The sequence below is a fragment of the Oreochromis niloticus genome, linkage group LG2, assembly GCF_001858045.2.
Source record: "Oreochromis niloticus isolate F11D_XX linkage group LG2, O_niloticus_UMD_NMBU, whole genome shotgun sequence".
Taxonomy (NCBI): domain Eukaryota; kingdom Metazoa; phylum Chordata; class Actinopteri; order Cichliformes; family Cichlidae; genus Oreochromis; species Oreochromis niloticus.
The window spans coordinates 13,590,000-13,596,519 of NC_031966.2; positions in this window are offsets into that span (position 1 = coordinate 13,590,000).

Below are 6,520 nucleotides of genomic sequence, written 5' to 3' on the forward strand. Positions count from 1 at the left end.
GAAGCATTAAGAACTTGTTGTAAGGTTTTAAGAAAACAATAACATAGCTGGAAACTAAACTGACAAATTACATTTGATTGTATATAAATATGGATGAATATGGCATGATGGTTTGGTAACATTATAATTTCATATATTTATTCAGAAATGACACAAAATTAAAAAAACACTTTTTTTCAGTTAAACTGCTTTTCTGTTACCAATAACTACACAGTTAAACAATTAAATGCTGAAAATAAGTAAAATATAAATAGACTAAAAATATAAAATTGGTTATGATTTTGTTATTATTATCATTTTAATTCACTATAATGTCCCCAGGTTTGCTCTTTGTAATTTAGATGATTAAAAATGTCTGATTTCTTTTTCTTTTAACAGCTGTCAAATTTACCTAGAAAGTTAAATCAATGTAATACGAGACTGACTGTTTTTATTTCAACTGACCTACATAAAAAGTATTAGGTTTAAGTCTTATCAGTCTTTTTGCTTTTAGTTTGCTAACAAGACTTTAAGGTTGCTTTGTTATTTTGTCATGTATTAACTATAACTGCTGTATAATTTGTAAATCTTCTAATTTAATAAATTGCATCTGTGCAGTTCTCTCTTATGATTGAATTGTTGTCTGTGTTAATATGTGTATGTGTTAAATAGCCGAGCAGTTTCCCATTAATATCAATTACTCTGAGGCAGGTTTTGAGCTAGTTGCCACTTGCCAGTTGCCAGAGCTTTCATCCAGCAGTGTTGATCGTTAATACTGATGTGTACATTTTTCCAACTAAAGCTCTTATAAAGAGCTAAGACCATAAGACGGTGTTTGCGAGTTTAGTGACTACGCCAACAAGGCAACAAGGAGCTGGAGAGAATTGGAAACCGAGTACGCAGCCGGTTCAGAAAGCTGAAAACAGCTGTGTTTTTACAACCGCTGAAATACAACGCTAGAAAGGATTTTTTTTTTTTCCTCAGCTACCCATACTGCACCTGCCATTTCCATCACAGCCATGTGGTCACAAAGGGAGCAGTATATCTGTCAACAGGATCAAGTCCTCAATAGACCCCGCAAGCCACTCAATCCTTCAAGACACCCCCTCCACAGGCCTCAACAAAGCCTCAAAAACCCTCAACCTGGCCATGTTGGCCAAATTCATTCAGGATATCCTTCAGTTTTCTACAAGGAAGATACTTCCATCACCTGTCGAACTTGTCCAAACTACCTGGGGAGCTGTTTATTACCATTCCAGAGACCAGGTCAGAAGTTAGTAACCTGTTTCTGAGCTTACTTTGCACAATTTTGCACAGCAAAAATGTCTGTATTAGCAACATTATTTAGTGTAGGAAGAACAAGGACATGGAAAAATAAAAACTCACTAACCCTCATAAAGACACCTGTCATCATGGCTCAGCTCTGAACTCTCCATAAGCATTAAATAGTATGGGTCCTCAGTTATCCCCACAGCTAACCCAAGCGGTAGTGTGGGGTAGGCACCCTCCAAGGTAAAGCCCAAAAGAAGACGAAGAAAACGGGGATACTGGTTCGACCTGCTGGGGATTAGGAAGGGGTCACAGTGGATTGGCTGGGTTTTCCTCTCCCACCGAGGAGGGAAAACAAATATTAATCACCTCTAGCACTTCACACACAAAGGGCCCCAAGACACAAGGGCAGGAGGGCTAGCTGAGAAGAAGACACAGGCCCCGACAACTAATGAAACTCCCCCCTTAGTGGCTTTGCCATGGTGGGTCTTGATCTCAAGACACCGTGGAGTGTAGAGTATGTGTGTTTGCAATGTTTGGAGGCAAATGTAGTTGTCCTTCTACATGCATGTGATTACTGTTATTACTGAGTTATTAACGTAAAGGTAATAACTCAGTATTAAGTACATGTTTACATCTATGACCTGTATATGTTTTACATATTCCGTGTACTTAGAAAAGTAACAGAGTGATCAAGACAGAGAAGGAAAATGAGCGTGTGTGATAACATAGATAGCAGAAAATGTGTGTTTGTTTACTCTGTTCCTACTTGGCAACACGTTCCTCTTCCTCCCACACCTCCCAAAACTCCCCCGTCCTTCGTCCACGAGGCATCTCACAAGTGGTAACGACGAACCCCACCTGGCATACTGGTGATGGTGCCATCTGGTTGTGGCCAAAGCTCGCCATCGGGCCCACAGTCAGTACCCACAAGCCAGTGTGGTGTTGTTTAATGAGCGCATATGAGCAAACATTTGACTGCCAGGTGGCGTTGCAGCCACGCCATGCAGACCAGGCGCGGTTCTGCCATTGCCGTTCAAACCCGGGGGCATCAAAGAGGGGCCTTGGATTTCTAAAGTAACTAAGACATAATCCACCCCCTTATTGGTCCCATTCATATTGAAATACATGATCAGAGGAGCTGCAGAGGCCTTAATCTTGCCAATGAGCGGTCCGGCACAGCTGCAGGGATAAAGTCAGAGTATGAGACTGCCAGTATATTAGAAAAACTCAGGCCTTGCTGATTGGATTAGGGGAGACGAAGAAGGGGGGGTGTCTCGGGGGTGAGGAAATGTCATCTTCCAGCGTTATGTGTGGCGTGGTGGTCTCAGTGTTGGCGACCAAGGATCAGGAGGTGGGGCAGACACACTTTGTCCCAGGGTTCAGTGACCCACAAAATAGAAATTGGAGGGGGTGAGATGAAGAATAACGACAAAATGGAAAGCAAAGGCAAAGGCTGAGTGTGTGTAGTCAGGCCTTGATAGCACCACCCAGCCACCCAGCGTGAGCTCGTCTGGTATTAAGTTGTAGCATGGCAGTTTTGAGGAGGAAAAGAAAAAGAGAGTCAGAAAGAGGGAGAGGACTAAACCGGGCATTAGCTGTCGACTTAAAGGTTTGTTCTGGTTCCTCTGGTAGGAAGAGCCGCCCCGTTTAAGTGTGATTGAGCATGGCTTAGATGGGGATCAATGGTTATCCTCTTGACTGTTTTGTTTTGAGGTTTCTTTTCTGTATTTACTGTGAGGAAAAGGAGAAGCCATTTTGTTTCACAAAGCATGAGCCAAATATTTCCATAGTTGTATGTCTGGCACTGGCATTGTGATTTATTCATTTAAACTGGCAAATACATCTCAAACACACGCTTCACTATTCATTACTGTTGCACACTTAACTCCTCCTTGATTATCATCCTAAACATTGACTGTAAAAACTGTGGACACTACATTTTTCCTGGTGGTATTTTGAGAGTGCTTGTATATCACTTGAACACTCTGCTCGAGTTTATTTCTTGTTATTTGGCGAGAGTGAACATTTGACCCTTGCCCTGTTCTGCAATCTCCTGTGTAGAGATGGCTTTAATGTTTATCTAAAATAACAAGCTGTATAGGCTCAGGTTTCTTTTCTTTTCTCTTTCTCTCACACTCTCTTTTTTTCTTTCTTTCTTTTTTTAGGTGCTAAAATCTCCAGTCTCCTGAAACCGTCGATACAAACTTACAAACGTGGTCATTCTTACCCTATTTTCTACAGTAAAAAAATGATTAATTTGTTAATTATTCTCTCTTAAGCTTTTGGCTTGGTAAGCCTGCACAGGTTTTTATGTTCTTCTGTATTAAGCACATTGATTTAGCTGGTAATGAAATATGCTATTGACATTGTCATTGCCATTAAGCAACATATTTACTGTGCCTTTTTCAGACTTCATAATTTAAATTCTGTGACCTGGATGCAAGCTATAATGTTTGTCATTTAAATGATATAACATTATCAATATACATTCAGGGTTTAAAGCGCATTTAAAGCACACTTTGTATACATGTAATATACTAAATATAAGCTATAAGACAAACATACACAAAGACTCTACAGTATATATGCAAAAAAAAAAAAATCTTATGTAATATTTTTTTCTGCCAGGACATTTATTGCTGTAGGTGATTAGACTGATTCAGCATCATTATCTCCTTCAGACACACAGTTGGGAGCAAAAGCATAGAGTAACACGGCCTATATGCACGGGGCTGATGATGGATTTTTGGCTCATGGTACACCTGCCCAAGATATTTACACTGGATTGACACTTAGCCTGCACTTAGGAAAGTATTGCAGAGAATTGCATGACTCTATTTCACATAAATTATTATTCTAATTTGAAGATTTGAACAATTTCATGATATGATCGAATAATAATTTTTCCTAAACCGAGTGCAAAATAGTGCCAAATACACTTCTACAGAGAGAGAGAGATTTCAGGTTTAGGACTTTTAATAAATAAAAAGAAAATAAAATGTTGCACTACAATCTACATAAAGGGGTCTCAATACTTTCTGAATCCCCTCTGAAATTGAATTCATATAAATCAAAGTGTACTTGCGCAAATCATTTCTTATTAGCAGACCATATATTATTTGAATTCCACCAGCAATTATTATTGGATATATGTGTGCCTCGACAGACATATATATGCACAAACATGCGCATGTGCATAACCAGACACACAGGTGGGACATCTAATCTCAGTCATTCTTTGAGTTTGTAGACAGCAGACTTTCATGGAATCCCTTTGCAAATTTAACCAGCCACACTGGAAAAACTTTACCACTTCTTGTTTTCACTGTGAGAATACTATGCCAAGCACATTTCTCCATAACATGTTAAAGATAAACTTAAATCCAGGACAACATTTTAATCTGAGAGACGTATACACAAATAGCAGCTTTCAATTAAGGTACATTGTATTTTAGGATTGAGTTTAGATTCATTTTGAATCTGTCTCTAAACTGGAAGGTCAAAGTTTAAACTCTCATTTCCTTAAATTAGCTCCACATTGACTCCAGTGGAGCTGCTCTGTAGATGACCACTGATGTTTTTGACTATATTGTACTGCCCCAATACATATCCACTATATCTATTATATGTACTATCCTAAGGCATGGATATTTTTCCTATATTATTACTGAACAGTATTAAATATATATTTAAATATATATATATATATATATATATATATATACATGTATATATATATATATATATATATATATAGGAGAGAGAGAGAGAGAGAGAGAGAGATAGTCATATTATATAATGCACAATAGACATGAGAGATGTGCAGCGCAAATCAGAATTACAGATTAATACAAATGCCTATCAAATACAGGTATAAATTATAAATTTCTCAGAATGATGACATATTTCAGCAGTATTAATTCCTTTATATGTGCATTTTTTTCCTTTTTAAACTGTATTTATTCAATTTTGCTTAACTAAAATAATTCACCTTGAATTACTTAATTCACTGTTATTTCTATTAAATACATGGCTGCACCAGGGTTTGATCCTACCCAGGATATTTACTTAATAGCACTGCATTGCTGCATGCTCTCTCAAAGAAAAGTTGGTCATTGTATTTTATATTACTATAATCTTCTCTGTGGAGGTTTGGAACCTTAAAAAAAAATCTACCTCCGTTATCTATCATATGATGTCATACATCTGCACATGTACTGTTGGTCACTCGAGTCAAAAAACAAATGTCTGCTTTGGTCCCTGTGGGCTAAATGAGCTAGCTCAACAATGCTATTGTTCCTTCGGGGGATCTACAGTTGATTAAGTACCCTGTTGAGAGAGTGAAGCTGTTGCCAAACAAATACTAAAATGTCCACAGCAACAATGGTTGGTCCAGTGCCAGAGATAATTATCCACTGTGTGGATTCACACACCAATGGCGGCAGAGCTGCCAAAGTGCTCGCCTGACACTGAGCATTTAGGGTTCGGTGCCTTACCCGAGAACACAAAGGGACCTGGGATCAAACTGCCAAACTACTCCTTATGATTAGGAGACAACCTGCTCTAAATACAAACTTCTTACCAAGTGTGAAATTATTTTACTTATTTCATTTATGTGGCATTAAAGTTCAGTCTTGTTTACAATAACACAGTGAAACACAATGATGTGATTCAGTTCATTAAAAGATTCTTAAACATAAAGATAGAAATAATTAATTGACTGGCAGTTTTTTGTTTGGGTTTTCTTGTAGGTAGTTAGTCGTCTTTTGGTATGACACACCACAAGTATACTGCTACAAAAACTGAGTGTAAAGAACATGTTGATAGCCATTAATATCTACTTGTCTTATTTATAACTGCATATATATTTCCCTTCTAACGATTGCAATGGTGGCTATTCCTGCTGCTCAGGATAACAGTCTGTGCCAGTATGACAGACGGCAGCACGTAGCCCATGTGCGCCGTGGGAATTGACAGTTTGTGTCAGCTGTGTCTTCTACCTGTCGTCAGTAAGCTGCCACTAACTCTCTTCCTCTTTCTCTGAGCAGGCTTGTTTTCCGTCCACTTGTATCTAAAGGCTCCTTGCTGGGTGACATACCTCTGTAATGCCAAGGAGCTCCAGAGCTATTTATCTCCATCTCTGCACCTTTTGGAATTAGTAACATCGCATTTCAATAGTGATTCCTCAATCAACAGCCGAGTGCTTGGACATCTGGCTGTAGCTGTGATACTTGTATATTCTTACATGTTGAAATAGCAGCAAGTAAAT